The following is a 20643-nucleotide window of genomic DNA, read 5'->3' as shown; positions in this document are numbered from 1 at the left end:
GGTGCAAAGGATTTAACGATCTAAGAACGAAAATGTGTTTAAAGATCCGAGCAGTTGAAACACGAAACCGTAAGCTCACACAGTTGTCACGAATTAGAACTGCGACAAACGCGTGCCACGAACTGTGCTGGACATTAAACCCCTGAGGGTTAACGCCACTCCTGTGAGTACAAACGCGGGAACTTTGGTCGAAGAACGAGAAATATTTTGATTGCTGCTGTGTAAACGAGGACTTCACACGTGGACACTAACCCTTCCCGCCTACAAAGACAGACTATATAGGGACAATGTTTTCCCATTTACAGATAGATGACAAGTGTCTCAAAAGAAGAATCATAGATACTATAGACACGAATAGATGTCGCATGCACGAAGCGAGCGAATGGAGAAAAATCCTCAATCAAAAAATATAATCTCGTGTTTCCGAACTTCTTTGAAAACTGAAAATTATATTTGCAATGAATAGTTTAATTTTTAATCACATATTTGCCACGAAACATGAAATGTTTAACTACGGCATGTATAAATAAATGAGATTCGGATCAAATCATATAAGAGCGATTTTTAATTTATATATATTGCACGCACAAATTTAATAAAATGTGAATTTATATTCGCGCAGAAGCGAATAATTTTTTAATTTATATTATCTGCAAAGCTTTTAATATTTAATTAATAAACGCATGAATAAGTAAAATCTGAATTCATGTGACCGGCCCATTAATTTTTCATTTATATATTTTCCAGTAAATAGAGAGATGGTGCTTACATTTGCAATGGATATTTTAATTTTTAAATACGTTAGAAATTTATGAATATTAGTTAAATTTATATGTAATGTACGCAATTTTTAATATATATATGTATATATATATATATGTATAAATATATGTAGATACATATGTATGCAAATAAATAAAGACTAAAAGAATATTTAAATATGAAGAGGAGACAATTCCTTTTAATTCTTTATCCCTATGATTAATGAGTACCTACAATATTTTGACGATTGATTAATTGATTAATATAAATCTTCCTCGACTTCTAAAGATAAATTTCGCAAAAAAAAAATCCTAGAAATCCTAGCGTCTGAAGTTTCATGCCTACAATTGATTGATTTCTCCGTAACGCATCGATAAATCGCCTACAGGAATCGGATCATCGAGTCGGAGTGACTTACGCGCTTATCGGCTACGTCAATCTTCCACGAAGTGATAAAAAGCTAAGTTATCGCGAGCATATACATGATATACACTCACCACGATCGCCGGCATGCGTAGGCTGTTGAGCTGATCGAACCGCTAGATCCTCGGCAAGATCGCGAACCAGCACTCTTTCTCACTTTCAGAAGACGACGACGATGACGACGACGACGACGACGACGATTCCACGTCGCGAGTCTCGTAGATCGGTGATTTCCTCACGACTCTCTTTCTCTCTCTCCCCCTCTCTCTCTCTCTCTCTCTCTCTTTCTTTCTCGCGCTACTCCTCACACACGGCACACACAAACGATCCTCACGGCGCGCCGCGCAGCGACGCAGCGACGCGCGACGGCATCGCGAGCAGGTGTCCACGGGACGAGTCCTCGTGCCTCGCGCTCGCGAGGATCCTTCGTCCTGTCCTCCTCCTCGGGCTATCGATCTCGGGAACGCACGCACGTCGCGCTGCTCGTCGACCACCGCGAGCGCGCCCGCCAATGCTCCAGGCTTTCGCTTCTCGGTCTCGGACGCGCGCTCCGCGCTTCGAGGTTCCCTTTCGATCAATGGGACGGTGTGTGTTGGTACGTTTTCCTCGTACGTCGATCCATGAAAGATCGTGCGTCACTGATCCGTGTTTGATCAACGGTGATTACATTATATGGACTAAAATCTCTTCTGTTGTTTTCTAATCGAGCTATCGCGCGACGATTGAGACTAATGTCAAAGGCGATTTTCCTCCCTAGGATCGCGGCGAAACACGAGGTGAATTGCGTGATCAATCGATACGACTCCCGCGACACCTTTTCGCTGATTTCCTACGTTCTTAGATTCCCGATTGGCACTCGGAACTGGCTTTTTTCCAAGTCGGTATTGGATCAACCGGAACGATCCTCGAATCTCTCCTCGATCGCAAACACATTTCAGCACTCCGAACGCATCTCCGTGATCCGCGAGATCCGACTGATTCGAACGCGATTGGATCACTGAGAATGTGCCGTGATCGCGCGTAGAATTAACTCTCGGGATACTTTCGTGTGTGCTCCGAACAGCAAACGGCCGCCGCGTGTACGCGCGCCTCCGAGAACGCGAAGAGAGCTCAGCGGAGAGCTCGGAGTGTGACTCTTACCGACACATTCCGCGAACTGCACTGGGACTGGCTTCACTGGCCTCGACTTTTAATCCCGCGGACCGCGGACCCTCGCTCCGTCTCGCGCACGCGGGCGCTTAAGTCAAGGTAAACCGGAACACGGCGAGTGAGCACGAGAGCACGTCGCGGGGAGCACACCGCGCGACACGCAGAAAACGGAGCAGCGACAGACCGATTCGCGCTGCACGAGGTCGGGCGAACGAGTGGCAGCCGGAGGAGCCGCCGCGTCGTCGGCTTTCCCCCACTACGCGGCACGCATCAAAGTAGCGGGGAAAGCAGGGGAGAGCGCGAGAGAGCGCGAAAGAGCGGCGCGCGCGGTAAGGACGAGGACCGGGCGCGGGAGGGATGGCGCGCGGTCTTCGGAACCGCAGCGGTGGAGGGAGCGGTGGATAGATGGACGTCAGGGGCGTGAGTGAAGGAGGGGCATCGATACCGGTCCCTCCGCGCCGCGGGGCCCCTTCCCCCCCAGCCAGAGGCGCCCCTCTGCACCGCGGCGCGCGCTCCACGCGACTTTGCGAGTGAAACATTTCGCGGGTTTTGTGGACTGGCGAGAGGGGTAGGTGGAGGGAAAGAGGGACTAAGGGGCGCGAGGGGCGCGAGGAGCCGAGAAAGAGAGAGAGAGAGAGAGAGAGAGAGTGAGGGTGAGGGAGAGTGAGAGGAGCGAGTGGAAGAGAGGATTGGGTGGGAAGACAACAGTATTCCCGTTAATTGAACGACTCGCGCGGGGCGGAGGAGCTCGTCGCGGGGAAGCAGAGGGGAGGATTACTTGGAGTAATTACTTATTTTTATTACGCTCCGCCTCGTCGTGTCTCGCGCCAGCGAACGGCCGCGCTCTCGTAGCGACATGTTAGAAATCTTTTCTCGCGTCCGCGATATTGCGAGACGATGCGGGCTACGTACCGGAAACCCGCCTCGAGTCTCCCCTAACTAAGCGTCTTAACGTTAAATTAAGGTGAGAGAGAGGGGGAGAGAGAAAGACGAAGAAGGGAAAAAAGTGAGGGACGGTGTCTACAATGTCACGTTGTTCGTAATTTTATTCAAGCTTATAGCAAATACCATCTAGGACGTAAAATCATCATTTTCAACAATTTATGTCTCTCTAATCGCGAAAGAAATTAATTGTTTGATGTTATTTTATTGATAAATTCGATCTTTATTTTCTTCGAGTTGAGCAGCGCGACTAATCGTGCGACTATGGCATTCCCTAATCGGGCCAACCGGATACTTGAGGCCATCCGACGGGTGAACGAACCGGTAAGGAACTGGATAAAACCGTTTCGGATCGACGGTAAGTCGGTATGCGATCGGCGTCAGTTTTTCGAGCGATTACGTAGGAACACGTCGAGTCATTATCTTCGTTCTTTTTTTACCGTGCCGAACCAGGTCGACTTATAAAGCCAATTTACATACGTGATATGCATTTCCAATATTAACTTCGTTTCCTTGTCCAACTCAGTTTTCCATTTAATGATCGCTTTAGCCTTGAAACGCGCTAAAAGTATAATAAACATTAGATTAGAGCGCAGTGACACTGACAACGTTATCGATAGTCGTATAATCTTTGTGTATGTGTGTGTGTGCGCGCATGCGCGCGCGCATATGCATGGAGCGATACGAATAATACTTGTATCTTGTTGTGAATTGATATGTTAATTCATCGAACACGTAACATGGATCGATTGTAGCAGCAATTACTTCAAACGTAAATTCAACATGACGCATTTATATACGTATATAGAACAGATTTGTGCATTCTAGGATTAAATTCCAGAAGTGGAAATGGGTAAATAGCTCTCCCGAGTTTCAACCGAACGGTTCGCTCCGGTCCTCCGCAATGTTCACGGTTGCTGGACCAGAGTGCACTTGTCAAAACTTTTATCTTAGCTCGCATCTACCAGCGAGAGAAAAACACGGAACGGAGGAGAGGACAATGGCTGGTCCTGCGGATGGTCCTGCCGGAGGAGGGCGAAGAAAAAGGAAAAAAAAGAAAAATCAGCCGACAGAGGTCTCGGATAATTGCGGCGGATAGTTCGGAAAGGCGCCGACTGGCCCTCCTTGGCACGCCTGTCAGAAGATATTAGGATTTCTATCGCGGATCTTGCCGTCCGCAGGACTCGTTAACGGATCTAAGGATTGTTCCTTTCGTAATCCAATAAGGATGAGATTCTATGCCGCGACTGTTTTTTTTTCTAGTCCGTTTGAAGAAACCGCCAATCGACCAATGAACGGAGAGTCGCGGCTCCAACTTTCGACGATCAACCCCGTGGTTAATTTTAAAAATTAAATTATTTAAATCTAGATTACGTTTTGATATTTTGCATCAAAATAACGTACTCAAAATAATCTGTACGGATCGCCAAATATCATATTCAGAAACAAGGCAGAGATATCATATCGCGACTCGTGACGCCCGCAGGTATAGGATGTCTTGCGGTCACGTGGTGGTGACCTTAGCTCGTTTCTGCTCTAGGGTGGTCGGCCTTTTGGACAGGTCAGTTCGGGATTCGGAAGCTGTATTGGGGCGGGGCGGACGTCAGATGGAAAGCAGTTCTAATTTGATACCAAGTCGGGAGGCCAAACAAACAGCTACATCTGATAGGCTTCCAACTGACATATCAACCGTAGTTTCGATGAGAATTACTACATTATTATAATCATAACGTATATAATAATTATTACATTTATAACATTTTGCTAAAGAATTTAAATTTAAATTTCTAAATTTTTAATTTCTATTATTCTAACGGAGAAGATAATATCCCATAAATTTTCTCTAAATTTTAAATTTACGTTCATATTACAAAGAGTAAATTTTAACTAACGGTAAACGGTAAACGGCACATAATGAACCGATATGTTCGCTGTCCCGCATTATCACGTTCCCTTGCGGGAGAAGGCTTCGAAGCTTCTCAGAGGCCTCGTCGATTCTCGCGGGCGACTCTTGCTCGACCTTTTTTCCGCAAACTTCCGAAGGTCATTACGAGGTTCCCGAGAACGCTCGGGACTCGTAAAGCCCCGTCGTAAAAATCGCCAAAATACGCGCACCTTACATGGTAGCCTCGTGTAGGCGGGTGTCATATCCCCGCAAAATCATTGCCACTAAAAATCAGGGGTTTCCGCGGCAAATTTATAACGGTCGTCCAACGGACGGCATCGTGTGTGTGCCCGTCAAAGGTGTTGAATATTTCGCGCTGTAAAAGAAGCAACATGCTGCTTATTAAAACCAAAACGCAAGAAGCGCATTCCAATTTATTTAGAAGACGTGTTTCCGCCGTTCGGAGTAAATTTTGAAATTCTCAAGATTACTAAATCTTTACTAAATCTGTTCTTCAATGTTTCCATTATTATAAATTGTTTTCTAATAGCGAATATATTATTGACTAAGTAATTTAATATTTCCTAATTAGCAACATTTTTTAATTTAATCAATTTTATCTCGAGAAAAAATAAAAAGAAATATGTGGGTACGCTTTATTATTATTCATGGATGCTTACTCTATTTTCGATTCGATTGGAATTTCGACAAGTTTTTCAATCGACAATGCGTATCGGCTTTGAGGGAAATCCGTCGCTTTTAGAAAATGCGAGCGGCAACAAAAAGTGCGGGTGCACGTGGAGCTTGAAGATCGGCCGGGACTTTCCCGCCGGAGCAAATATATTTTCGCGGTAAATTTGGTCGAATAAATGTGACGTCGTGGAACACCCTTAGCTTTATTAGCCTTCCCTCGTCCCCTCTCGCCGTCTCTTTGCCGCGGTTCCCTCGGCCCGCGAGCCGACTCGATGCATGATCCCGATCTGTATATAATGTGCATGCGCGGAGATTTGCGAGGCATTATGCGCGCCCGCCTCCTCGAAATGCAGCTCGCATATGCGAGCGCTCGAGTACGCTTCGAGTGTTCACGTAAGCTACGTAGGAAAAATATGTTCGACGGGGTGCACTTGTGCGAGGGTGGGTAATTGGCTCTCTTGATCGCAGGACCGCTTTTCAATGTCCCTCCCGTCTCTTTCCGCCCTTCCTCGTCGACCTTCCTTGACCGTCCGCGTTGCTTCCGCCATTTTTGGTTCGTGCCTGACCCTCATTGTGATCCTATTGATGGATCGTTTCTGATTTCGATACCCATTCGTACAAAATTCGTTGCGCATTGTTTTCAATTATTTTCCCGACTTTCACAGTGCGTTTTTATTTCTCTCTTTCCAATCTAGAATTATGCATATTGCATTACATTAATTAACGGAGGTTAACAGGACAATTTAATAAACGTTACAAAAGCAATCAATTCAATAAAACGCGGCGGTATTTTAATTTACGCCCGATCAATTATCGACGTGATTTACTGCGTAACGTAAAATGATGTGGCCGTTGTATGCTATTCGTTAAAAAGTCAAAATCTCGCAACACAGGCTAATATAAAAATGCGTCGTACACGCACAACAGCGCACACGGGAAAAAACATTACATGCGAGCGAGTTACGCGGAGCGATAATAGGAAAATACCGCCGACGCGGTCCGCGTTCGGCTTCGACATTAAGTCCGCGATGGCGATAATGATAATAAAGAGGCGGCCAACTCGGAAGACAGGTACATCCCTCGCGAGGGTGGTGGTGCAGGGGTGGCACGCGGGGAACGAGAAAGCGTGTCGAGCCATTTCGCGCCGAGGGATGACACCCGAACACGCGGGAAACAATGCCGTGACACGATGTAGGTAATACAATGCAGTGAATGGTCGCGCGTATCATTATTCTGGTGCTATTGTTGGCTGCCGGATGAGAGACATTTTTTTAGGATATCCTTCGACGGAACATCGTAGACGTCACAACTGTACTAACACTAACAATAACAATACCAATAATAGAGTCGTAGTAATAATATTTTCTTCTTTTTTAAACCTAATACATCTTTTCTCACTTTTAAAATCTGTCTCTATCAAAATAAGAATTTAGAAAGAAAAATCTATTTTTTTACGGATGCTTATTGCATTTAATGTATTATATATACGCTATTGGATAAAAGAAATCGTTTTATGTGCGTCATTTTTCACTGTAGTGACGGTATAATTCGAACATCCATCCGCGAAACGCATTGTGACCGAAGAGTAGGAGAGAAGAATTTCACTCGCGAAGATTAAATTGGCTAGCGGGTCGATCTCGCGGGAGTCGCTGAAATCTTAATTCCTCGTGTCGGCACGCTATGAAAGAGGGCCCCGTTTTCATGGAGCAAACCTCACGATTGTTGCGTCGCCGTCGCACAAACACGGCGTTGTACATACGGCAATTATATTTACTTTTCTAGTTTTATTATTGATAACCGTCTGAATACGGAACTCTCTACCTTCGCCTCTTGATCGTCGGTTTAGTAATTTATGTTAATCGAAAATTTTCTCCTGCTAAGCGCTGTGTTTGGCAAAAGAAATAAGTTACAGACTGTAGATAATCCATTAATGACAAATGGAAATAACTGAAACGACACGCTTGAAGAGACTTGAAACTGTAAAGGGGATATAGATCAAATTATTAACTATAAATAAACCAGAAACATCGGGAGAATGCCAGATATTAACAAGTTTAAATCGCGCGCGTTTCCGATCGTTATGAGTGCGAAGATGACAACTCGGCGAGGGTGGAAAGACTTAAATAGGGACGGGATAGACGATTCTGGACAGCTGGATTCGCTTGTTCCCCGTCGACGGAAGTGACGTCGCAGCCGGAAATTCGTACTGGAAATTCCGATGGGTTCGAGAGGTCGAGGAAGGGAAAGGAGTGCAACAATCAGGGTAGACCCGGCATTACGTCCCATTCATCCCCTACTAGCGCCCCTTACCACTCTCGAACCGTATTTGGCTGACAATTCTTCATTTGCGTGCAGCAAACTCTCTGCAACGTGGCGGCGGCGAGGCGAGGTGTTCGAACGGGGTGTGAACGCGAAGAACGGATTCGAAAACCCGATCGAATGATTGATTGTCAAGTATAATTAAGTGCAAAAAAGATCTTTTGCCTCGCAATATTCACACTTTGTGTGCTGAATATATTATTTAATACGTAAAGAAAAATGAATAGCAACTTTCCATGGCACACAATTATTCCTTGTATATGTATATTTCAAATATCTTTCAATTCTTGAATAATTTAGTTCTCTAAAAAAGTATTACATATTCTCTATGTGCAGTAAACGCGTTACTCTTCTGCGGACATTAAAATGTTTTCTGAGACACGTATTGCTCTAGTAGAAAATACTTGTTCACTCGTAGACATCGCTACAACAGGCGGGCATTTCGCACGACATATAGTTGGGTTGTACATGTATATATATAGAGACGTACGTTACATCGTCACTTGGGCCGGTATTGTCAGAGCTTACCAATCAGCAATACGAAATTTGGTGATTCCGCGATATCTCCGGATCCGGTTATAGAGACGCATCTTTAAGCTAATTTCTCAGTAGCCGCGATATGTTATAAAATATCGATGTTAATATGATCTTTATTATTATGAGAGAAAATGCGTAAAGAGAATATAGGAAAGAAAAGTCGTGCAAGAAATGAATTTACGAGCAAAGAAGAAAACAGAATTTTGCACGGTACAAGCTGTGCTTTGCATGAAGCTGTTCCCCGGTTTCTGATCAGTCTAATGAATTATAATTGATTGAGCTAAGACTTGTTTATCTAACTGATTAATAAACCTGATTATTCTAATTAATAGCGGTATTTCGCATCGGAACGAGTAAACAAAGACGAGCCCCATTGCTCGGTCAAGATTCATTAAAAGCGCAAACACGTCGAGCGTTTGCTCGCGGAAGCGAAATCCGCACGTTTTCCGATTCCGCGCTCGCGCGGTTAATTACCCATCGCGATCAGGTGTTACATGGTGAAATGTTTCGCAGGCGAGTAGTGCACGCCCGGCGCGCGGGCGCGCGCGCTTCTGCGCTGATTACAGCGCGTTTACACGGAGAAAACTTCGGAATTATTCCCGATTATTCAAATTTGAGATCCTCGCTGAGTGCGCGCGCACCGATTCAAATTTATGCAAAAATCTGACAACGCGAATCCCCGCTCTTATTAATATGTATCAATTTGACGACCGCCATCTTTTTTCGCGCCGCGAGACTGTCGCTGCGCGAATGTCCGCCCGTTATTCGCGCGACGCTCTAAATTCTTGATTTATAATCATCTCCCAGAATAATCGCGGTTTGTTGTTTCAGCGATTAGAAGGCCAAATTGGAACGCCGTATGCGACGCGGATTAAATGCGATCTTTTATTATATCGGATGACAAGATCACGCGATCAATCACAAAAACACACCGCGTAACCATCACGGCCTTAATGCGCCGGACAAAGACGACAAGAGTGAACGAGGCGGGCCACCCGTAGGGAGCGAGGAATGTGGATAGTGGAACTGCAGGACCGACCGCATTTGTCCTCTCGCTCTTCGTTTAGCTAGTATACTTATATTAAAACATTCCTTAAATCAATTATTTCCGACTTTAATCAACGTAGATCTAGCAATGCTGAAACATTTATTGATATTAAAAGTAAAAAAGGAAGCGAGTATTTTCTACTTTTAATAATTAATTTTATAATGGTTTCGCAAAGTTTCACGAATGTATGGATTCTTTGATTTATCCTAATGTTTGAGATTTTGATGTTCTTTCCTTTTTTGCATTCTGTTTGTCAGGTTGCTTCTGGGACTTCCCAGATCGCCCCCTTTTGCCGCGGCTGTTGCCCGCATCTCCCGTTCTGTTACGGTCTATCCCATTATAATTCCATGCACGCGCGTCCTCCCGAGAGATGGAAGAGTGTAAAACGACGGGCACCTGGGCAGAGAGTTTAGCCGGTATTGTCGGGAGACAAATATGAGCTAATACGTCATCCCAGGACCTATTCAGACCGTGAAGCCGACGGCGACGGTGATCACGAATTGGCCTACACATAAATGCGCTTTAATTATTCCTTTCCACCGCTCCTCCTACCTGCTTTCGTGCTCAAGAAACGCTCCTACAAACGCGACATAATAAGCGACGCTCGTTAAAAAGAACGAGCTATTGTTGGATCTTCGTCTACCCGGCATTGACTCGGAACTTCGGATTCTTTGTTGGAATAGAGCTTCAAGTCTAAACGTCTTCGCTTGTTGGCGAATGTATTATTATTTGCTATTTCAAGAGACTTATCTATAATTATTTAAAATACATCGTGTACAGCTTGACGTACTTATTTCGATAATCTTCCTATATGCTTTTAATTTTTCTGTATCTGTTGATGAATTTACGATTAGTGATATCTATGTGTCACATTAGAAGTGTAACGTTTAGTTTTTTTTTTTTATGCGCGAGTCATACAGCTACGTGAATATATTTTGCGAAAAGATCGTCGGCGCTAACGGCAATTTCAAAAAATCCATCGTCGTTTAGGCGAAAGTTAGGTAGAACACGCCGTCGCACTCCCGCTTTGTTTTTCTTCTCTCTCGAAGGGGCAATCGCTTTTTTTCTTTCTCCCTCGGGACTTCCGCCTGCGGCTGTTCGGGTATCCCTTCACGATAAACACGAGCAATGACTGCGATCAAAGCATCACGAGCCATGTAATTCGTGCGGACTGGCTGATAATGCTGCATCAAATATGCCGCGTCGTTTAATTATTGTTGCCGAAATAAATAAATAAATAAGTAAATAAATAAATTTGTTCGCCGCACGCATTGTGCACAAGTTGGTCGATTCGAACGTATACGTCGACATTTATTTCTCTCGCGAAGTCGTGATATTATATACGCAATTAACGCGCGACCGCATCCCTCTTCTCTGTCCACGTTGCAACGACAGACAAGTTGATTATTAAATATCCGCATATCGGAGACGATTAAATTGACTTTTGTAATTGTTACGATATGTTTTCGATGTGAAGCAGAAAAAACAACTTGTGGCTTTTTTAAATATACGCACGTTTATTATCGAATCCATACTTATTGCGAGCTTATCGAATTTCATGAAATAAATGATAAACTGCTAAGAGTTTTCAAAAAATTATTCAAAAGAAAATCTAAAAAATGATGTTAATATTATCGCTCTAAGAGATGGTAATGGCCAGAAAACTCGTGTCCTCAGAAAATAATCTCGTGGAGATTAGAGAAGTCGCTTAGCGCGACAGTATGCTGCATTCACATGCAAATGCCTGTCAACAGGTATCCACCTCTGCTCTTCGCTTATGTGCGCGCGATGTGTTCTTTTCCAATATCTTGACGGTAATTAACGAAATCTGCTCGATAACACTGTCTCTGTCTTAAAAATTATTAATTAAATACACTCAGAAAAGAAAATAGAAAAATCTAATGTAACTTTATCATTCATATCTTTGGATTCTAGTTTGAGAGGAGGAAGTTTTATCTAAGTAAAGTCTTCATAGGTTGGTTTATATGCTAACCCGCCGCTGATTACTGAGATAAGATTCCAATTACTCGAGATAGCCTGCACGATGTAATAAATGTTTAAGGATAGGGCTTTTAATGAACTGAGAGAATTAAAACGGTTGCTTGTGCGAGAATAGCATCGAAATACAAAATTATTCTTAATTTCCTATTTTGATGATTGATCTGTAAGAGAATTAATTTGTAGCAAGCCAAAATATATCTCACGCGTTAGAAGAAGCAAAACTAGGGACTTGCATCTCTCTCAATATATTGCGCGTTAATCGACAAACTAAAAAAAATCACAAGTTTTATCCTAATCCGTGAAAATGCTGATCGTCTCATCGACTCGTTAGAGTTACACTGTCCATCGCTATTATTATTCAAAATGTCGGAGTCCGAGTCGTGCGCGTCGTGAAGAGGGATTATCGAATTGTAGACAGAGGAGATGGGCGAGAGGAGAGGCAAGGCATTCTCAAACTGTCGAATCGAATATCTGGGTAATGGCTTTCTAGGTCTCCCGCTGCCAGAGCAATACAGGCCCGTCCTCCACGACGAGCGCGCTTAAATTAAGGACGGACCCCTCATTTTCTTAAAATATTAAATCATCGTCCTGGTGTCGCAGCGGGGCTGCCGGGGCCCGAGGAATTAAAATTCATTGGTCGAAGAAACCCATGTCACCGGCCGAGTGCCATCGTAAATACCTGTGGCTCCCTTCCCTTACTTGTCTCCATCCCCCCTTTTCGTCGATCAGAACGAGATTGTAGCAAAAATCCGTGAAGCTGTAGATTTGTGACTAGATTTGTACGTTTGTGATTCTCGGCTTTGATAACGGAGCAAAACAGATGACAGTAAGTGTGAACTTGTCTCGCGTCACAAGCTAATAAAAAAATTTGATCTTATGCGATATTTATATGATGTGAAACACAATACGTAATGTCGTAGTATCAGATGCAATCTATCGCTAAATCGTGGTAGATACAACCTACTTATCTGTCTTCCAAAATTATTGGAGCATAAAGGATCGAACGGTGTAGGTTTCCAGACGACGGACGTGGCGGTGGTCTTCGTGTAGTAGAGACACGCATTCCACGTATGCGAAGGGCCTGAACGGGCCTTAGGACTGGCTTAGTCCTGATGCGGATAAGGAGAGGGTGGATGAAGAAGGGGACACTGCGACAAAGGACATTCTAAGGGAGCGATTCATTCCTCCTCCCTCCCACCCTTCTATCTTTTTCTCTCCTTTTCTCCTTACCTGAGAGAGACTGCGGGATCACGGCGGCCCGGCGTTGCCGGTTCGACGACTTTGGGCCTTATGCTCTGCACCTACGGCACGGGATCTTATCTCGGATCCATGCTACGGCGCGTCGCGCCATTTTTTGCGCAACACATTCCACGATTTCGCAATGATCGATGTCTTAAGCGGATCGTACGTTGATGAAACCGATTAATGAGGATTTTAGAATTATTAATAACAGTGATTTAAAACGATTTTTTGCCATCATGTTTTCTTGATGGAGAAGGCAGCCTGCCTCGATACTTTTTAATATCATCCAACAATCCTCATTAAAACGATTTCGAAACGGTGGTCGTTCACTTAGCAAACTTGCTTTTTGCGCGTAGGCTTTCGCGTTTTTCACCCAGTGAGAAGCGTCGAAGACGTTTCGGGAGGTCGGGTTGACAAATCGAGAAGAACATTTCGCGTGTCTTCTCGGGCGAGACGACAGACGAAAGGAGGAGAGAATGGAGTGAGTGAGAAAACGAAAACGGAAGAGAGAGAGAGGAAGAGATCTTCTCCCGAGAGGCCGGAATAAGAGGCAGAGGAGCGGTTTTGTCGTTACGCGAGTGTTGTCATTTTCCTCTTTCTAGAAGAGGCCATCTCAAGTAGAGGGTATAGGAAGAAGCTAGCCAGTTCCTTTACCAGCTAATGTCTTTTTATGCTTGTCTTCTGATTGGCACTTTTGCGTCAGTTCGATTTGATTGACTCACTGCGACGTTGCACGGTGTTGGTCAATTAATGTTTTAACAACGGCGTTACGTTCCAATTACATCCATCCAAAATTGCATATGCGTACGTTTGCCTCGAAAGAAGTTTCCGCGTAGCCGTGTCGTGAATTTCGAGAACTGGTTTCGTATAGTGAAAATGGGGTCAAAACAGTTTTGAAAAGCGTTTTTAAGAAACCGCTTTCTAATTCATACATCGATGACTAACACTAGACAAATATTACAGGGTTGTAATTCTACAAAAGACTCAAAGATGTTTATAGTAACTTTTTCTTCCTATAATTACATATAGCTTTTAAAAGGAAAAAAGGAAAGAGAAAAGTGGATCGCGCGAATTGGCGCCACTCGCGGCGCAAAGCGCAATATCGGATCGAGCGAGGCGGAATGATTTCCGCGCGTATAAACCGACCGAGATTCGGAAGACCGGAGACGGTAATGGAGGACGTAGTACGCTGGAGGGGATATCCCTCGCAGGTATCTCTGGCGGACAGACGGACGACGATGGGGTTGAGAATGGAAGCGAGAGACGATGGACCAGGCGGTCGAGCGGTGAGGTGGGGGATTAATTAATAACGTCGGTAATTGGACTCCGTTCGATCTAAGATAGCTCCTATAGCCCCCTTCTCGTGCATACCGTGGGGGATACGTTCTCCATACTCGAATACACTTGCGACACTCGCCGTCCTGTTTGCGTCTTATGTATTGCTTACTGGCGATCGATGATTCTGAATTTATTTCGTTCATTCTCACTAGCGTGTGAGTCACGGTGCACCGGATAGCAGACTGATTTAGAATTGAACGCCAAAGTAATTATGTATTTATTTATTGATATACATCATCGTTCGGGCAGATACGTGTAAAATATGGCATAAATCTGACGAGGTAAAACGAACAGGATAGAAGGCAATGTCATACCGTCATCGTCATTAACATCGTCGATGTGTCGCGTACGAGGGAGCCAGTGCGTTTATGTGAGGTAAACAGTGCGTGGACGTGATTTAATTGAAACCCGAGGTGGCTCGGCGCGGCACGGCACGACGCGGAGCGAAGCAGCGCGGAGCGGAGCGGAGCGGAGCGGAGCGGCGCACATTGCCTCGCCGGAGCTCAGTTGCATGACTCAGAGTGCTCAGTCAAGAAGTCCATTGACTTGCCGAGTGACGTAAGCAATTAGTGCGCTGTTTTGTTTGCGCGGGTACACACAGCTCAAAGTTGTTTGAGTTCGAGTTCGAGTGCCGCACGGTTAGGCTCGGCGACTCGCCTCGAAAACCCTTCCACAACCTACTCCTTCGCCTTTCCAGCCATCTCTTTCACCTTCCCTCGTCTCTCTTCATTCCCCCCGTGTCCTTCGTCTTCTTCTCTCGACTGAGCGTCTTCTTTTCTCTCCGTCTCCTTCTCCGTCCCCTGCTCCTACGCTCTCGTCCACTCTTTCTCCCTCTAACTCTTTCTCTCTTTCTCCCTTGCAATCTCACGCTTTGTCTCTGCCGAGTTCGTTTCCTCGAACCTCCTTCGTTAAATCCAAATCCGAAGGTCTGTAGGTCGGCCGCTTTTTTGGGCTTTGATTCGTGTTACCGCGCTAAATTGCCACCGCAATGATCTTAATCGCCTTTTGTCTCCTCTCCTGCTGCGCGTTTCGTCGGAGAATACCTGTCTCCGTTTTCTTCCTCCTTTTCGTTTAATGTAAATATTTAGTAGATCCTTGTTGGAACTCATACACGACATTAATGAAGCACTGACTTAATTTAACTTCTTCCAATTTAATTGCCGGAGGGACGCAAATGAATTGGAACATTATTCAAATATCTCTGTGTTTTAGTCAGAGTTATACAACAAAGACCTATTTATTGACGTTCAATAATACGTAACGTACTAATTTAGAAAAAAATTATAAATTATTTGCAAAAAGTTGATAAAGAATGCTATAGACAGAAGTTGACTGAACCGAATCGGCAAAATTGCAGTTCATTTTCGCAACATATGAGCATTCTAACGAGCGTGCCAATCACACGCATGTCGGGCTAAAAGAAGACGGACGATCCCCTGCGGAAGGGTCGGGGGTCATCGTTCGAATTCCACCAGCGATGCCCAATATGGCCGGCTCGAGAAACCGGCCCAGATCGCGCCGATTTTCGATCGCCGGGCCCCATCACGAGCGCGTGCGTACAATAATAAGCACGGACGAGTTGTATCGCGAGAAAATAATGTGAGAACGGTCTCTTCCTAAGCGCATCATTATCTCCCTCTTCCCACCGCGAGCCGATCGATCTGTCGAGCCGATTTCAAGCCGGGCAGACCCGCAATTACTATCTATTATCTGTCGGCGTGGGTGTAGGTAATCTCGCGATCGTGTCGAGGGCCTCTCGCCTTCCTTCTTCTCGGTCGGGATGAGGCCAAGGCGGCAGGCTGAACACCGATACTTTGTACGTTCTTTGATTACCTCGGATTTACTCCCCTCGTTTCTGTTACTTCGGGATTGCTTCCTCAACCTCTGCTGTACTTCAGCACTATCTCCCCCTCCCACCACCCTTGTCACTTGAGCGCTCCTTCTTCTATATAGTTTCTCTTTCCGTATCTCGTGTGCATTCTCTCGCATGCCGTTCGGATATTTTATACGTTTTAGACGGTTGGAAAGATAAACAAACTTAAATAAAGGGATATTTCACGTGTAATCTCTACGCTAGAAGAAAATAATTTTTGATCCGAGGCCACATCGCGCGTCAGTTCCGACGTTCAGGGGTTAACGGCGCTCGATTGCGCTTTCAACGTTGACGTGAATTCGTCCAGCCGTATAAACGCGCCGCCAGGCGATACGCGGTGAAAAATCCATACCGAGTGTCCGGCGCGCACTGAAATCTGCATATTATGAAAATTCGCTGTATGAGCGCGAGGGGCTGCGGCGTGGCGCGGCTCGTATCGCGGTGTTTCGAAATAAATGTCCACGCTGATCAAATTTAAACGTAATACTCTATAAATTTACATCGCGCGCGGCTCGCCTGCGTAGTTTGCCCGCGCCCGACTTCACGCTCGACGGACAGCCCATCGCGTATTCGCGCAAATTTATCGGAAGGATCGACGCGATCGCGTACATCGCAAATATTTATAAATGCGACGAATTAGCTCTCTCGCATTTCCCGTACACAACGACGCGAAAGCGCGTTAAGACTTTTTAAATCGAGGACCGACACGGGCTCTGTGAACTCGCTTTTCTTTTCATTATTGGATAGCTAAAAACATTTAAATATTTTCCTCGACATTTTTAGACGTAATTGTAAAATGAGATAATTGCTCAAACAATGGCAATAAATAACGTTAATAAACGCTGTAAATTTCTATCAGCTACGGAATCGCTTGATAGATCTGTGAACTAAATTTTAAAAGATGCATTAAATGCTTTACGTAAACGATAGCATTTTCATCGAGCTCGTTCTAACGGCATCGCTAATTACGAAGACGCGTCTTATATACGATTATTATACGACTAATTTGCGAGCGTTGGTTGACACTTGAACTTTCCGTTTATTCTTTCCGTTTTTGGTTAATCAGTACACATTACAAGTATTTCCGCACACACACCCGACAAACTTATTTATTATATATTTCTGGTTGTAACACACACTCTAGCGCTCTGTTAGAGAGTCAGATCTCGAGTCAGATATATATTTTCTTACTTTCTTTATTCAGACGTCGCCTATAGCCTTGCCGGATCAGATCCTTCTTTTCGCCTCATACCAGGGCGAAAGGAAGGATCTGTTAAGGATTAACAGAATCAGAACTGCCAGCCCAACTGTCTTCGGTCGAGCAATCCAGCGTATCGCGATAATTGCGAATTACGCGCGCTTCGAGGTTCGAGAGAAGGAAAGTAATTTATCTCGGCATGCCCACTCACAGTCCATAAAAATGTAGCGAGATGTTACCGAAGGCGAGAAGGAGGTCGTTGAAACGCGCGCGCGGCCTCAGATCTTTTTTTCTCCCTCTCTGTCATCTCTCTTCTTCTCGCTCGCTCTTGTTTCTCCCCTCTTGTCCCCTAACTCCCTGACGCGGTAATTCCCATTCCACATCCCATTCCCCAAGGGGTTAGTTTTCACGCGGGTTAGGCGAGTAATATGAGCTGCCACTCAAGGGCCGTCCTGTATTACCGTTCGAGTAATTATGGCAAACCCTCGCACGGACGCGGCTGGCACCTTCGGAACGACGAATACATTGTAGCCTTATGAGTTGAAATTGTTGCCGGAAAGAGAAGGAGAGCCGCTCTCGTTCCTGTCCGTCGGCCCGATGGGTAATTAACCCGGAACCTCGGAACGTTTCGCGACAGGCTGATTCCGCTTATCGGTGAAGAACTTTCCGGATCCTAAAGCGCAATTTTCACCAGTGATTTAGAACCCTGATTCTATATGAGAAATCTGTCGCGCCGCGGAATCTATAGCAATACTTTTAATTTGTGAAATCCTAATTTCTACATTTATTAATACCATCGTTCCATTATCATGAATTGAAGAATAGTCGCGATGCGATGGCTTGATTTCGCGAATTCGCTTGCCAAATTGCTCTCAGTATTTCGCTTCAAAAAGAATTCTTCGCTACTCGAAAAGATATGTTTTCTAAATGCTCAAACTTCGCAGCCGCGTGCACTAAAGCGCACGTGCGGTAACGCCATTAATCGCGCTGCATTCTCGCGAAAACGCGTGTGATTTCGAGGGCGGGCGACTCGGAATCGATGGAGCGCGGAATCGGTCGCGGAGTACCGACCAATTAGTCGGCCGATGATTGGCGCGTGTAAACCGAAACGATGACGTCGCTGGCGAACCGACGCCCCCGCCGTTCGTGAACCGGCCCGGACCTCGGGCTCCACGCACACCAACGCGGTCCCCTCTTTCTTGCACGCGCGTACACTACCGGATACGCATCGAGACACGTACACGCACGCACACACGGCCATCCCTCTGTCCGTCTCGCTCTCTCGCATCCGCGCGCGCGCGTCCCCTAAGTACGCCAGTGTCTCCGTCTCTCTCGGTATTGCACCCATAGCGTGTTTCTCGGGAGCGCGAGCCAACAAATATCCGTGTGGACGGTTACAGGGCGGACTAATGGAATTGATTAAAATGTGTTCGATCAACCGAACCGCGGCTTGCCCGCCCCCGCCTCCTCCTCCTCCTTCTCCTCCTCCATCTCCTCCTCTCACTAGCGAAGCCACCCACTGCGTCCCACCGTATCCCTCTCGTATACCCTTGGCTATCCTATCGTGCCTGGCTGTAGGAACCCTGACGAGCGCAATCGAATATTTGCGTTTAGGTAGGCACGTCGACGCGGAAAATGCTATCTTTGTCAATTAATTCAACCTGTTGTCCCAGGTCAGCCGCGCGGGCTTTGCTCTGCTCCTACTTTATCTCTTTCTCTCTGCTGTGGTCTTCTTCTTCCTCCCCTCCCCCCTCTCTCTCTTTCTCTCATTCGCTCGCTCGTACACATATATTTTCACGCCTTTCACCGTTTCTTGAACCTGCATAAGACGCGATTGGGAAAATTAGCGGTTTCGCAGATCGCTAAGTGCGAGAAAGACAAGTTATTTTGGAAAATTGGGTCCCAAAGCGGAGCCATAATGAAACTTGTTACTGCGCTGATCTCGTCGCAAGTTTAGCAAAAGCTTTGCATAGAATAAAGCGGGAGAATATGCGTGTATCGTCTGATAAATTGATAAAAAAAAATAAATAACTTTTCTCTTGTCTGCAATGAAACGTTCTATGGATAAAATAACAATAACGGAATAATTTCCTATAGATTTCCTTTTAAAAGTGCAACCTGAATGGCGTATTCGAAGAACTAATTGTAAGCAAAGAGTATGCTCGGATTTTTCCGATGGGAATGTTCCGGAAGTCAAACCGGATCTTCGCACCATTCTGACGACTCATAAATTCGTCGAGTCAGTGGTATCGGATAGTTCCCAAGCGGATTATCGGGGCGCCATGCTTACGTAGGTGCGTGCGCAATTAACGACAGTGAACCGAGTATAATGAAGACCGGTCGAGCGTAGTCGGGCCAACGCCTGCGAGAGAGAAGGAGAGGAGCTTACTGGTACAAGCGAGATGATAGAGACCAGTTCATTAGCGACACTCACGACTCGCTTCGGAGACATCTATTTTATTTATTTGCTTATTTTTCGCTCCTTTTCGTCCGCTTCGTTCACGCGTTCACCGTCCTCGATCAGCCAACGTGAATACGCGCCTGTCCCGTTTTATTTCTTGGCCAATCTCGCTCCATTCCCTTTAAACCTTTGCCATCCGAATTAAATCGGGTGTCCGGAAAAATATATAAGAATATAATAAAAAGCTGATCTCTACTAAAGTTGGATTTCTTTTTTCGTCAAAAAAATTTTGGGTGCAAACTTATTTACGTAATTTTGTCAAACGCATTGATAGATCGAGACGCACAAATAATTGGACATCGTTAGAGTTCACGTTAAACACTTTTTACGCTTTTAGGAATAATCTTACAGGATTACTTTTTAGTCTTCAAGAGTACCTACATTAATTAGTCTTTAAAGGTTCTTAAGAGAGCTTGAATGCTTTCATGAATCTTAAACAATGACCACTGCCGAGAAAGGAAGATCTACAAGCGCGTTCTTTAGAGAACGCGAAGCATTTTTCTCTATTCTTAGAAAAAGAGAGAGGGTAGAGACCTTTAAAATAATCAAAATGAGCATTTACTAAAAGGTCTTACTAAAAACCTAAGGTCAATATTTTTAGAAATAATATTAGAGAGATAAATTATCCCGCACGATATTATTTACGGCCAGCGTTGCAGCTTCAACAGTTATAAAACGGACACTTCGTTACCGTCGTTGCGGTATTTCGTTCAGAATTGAATTCGCGGAGGATGCGGGATCCTCCATTGGCTCGATTTAATAGCCTACCGCG

At 45.1% G+C, this 20643-nt stretch overlaps 1 protein-coding gene across 4 annotated transcripts in view; it reads right to left on the bottom strand.

Annotated features, from left to right (window-relative positions):
• Positions 1-20643, bottom strand: part of LOC143901752 (uncharacterized) — a 169548-nt gene that overhangs the window by 68089 nt on the left and 80816 nt on the right. Inside the window, exon 1 of one of the 4 annotated variants that reach the window (XM_077414276.1) lies at positions 1260-2575. The exons of 2 other annotated variants lie outside the window; for them this stretch is intronic. The gene's annotated coding sequence lies outside the window, so the exon portion shown is untranslated. Of the gene's footprint in view, positions 1-1259; positions 2576-20643 lie in introns of those variants that run through there. One more of the 4 variants, XM_077414277.1, reaches the window with a different exon arrangement.

The sequence above is a fragment of the Temnothorax americanus genome, unplaced genomic scaffold (assembly GCF_048541705.1).
Source record: "Temnothorax americanus isolate GAGA-0224 unplaced genomic scaffold, ASM4854170v1 Scaffold36, whole genome shotgun sequence".
Lineage (NCBI taxonomy): Eukaryota > Metazoa > Arthropoda > Insecta > Hymenoptera > Formicidae > Temnothorax > Temnothorax americanus.
Note: the sequence above shows the minus strand (reverse complement) of the source record. Positions and strands in the feature narration are given on the sequence as shown.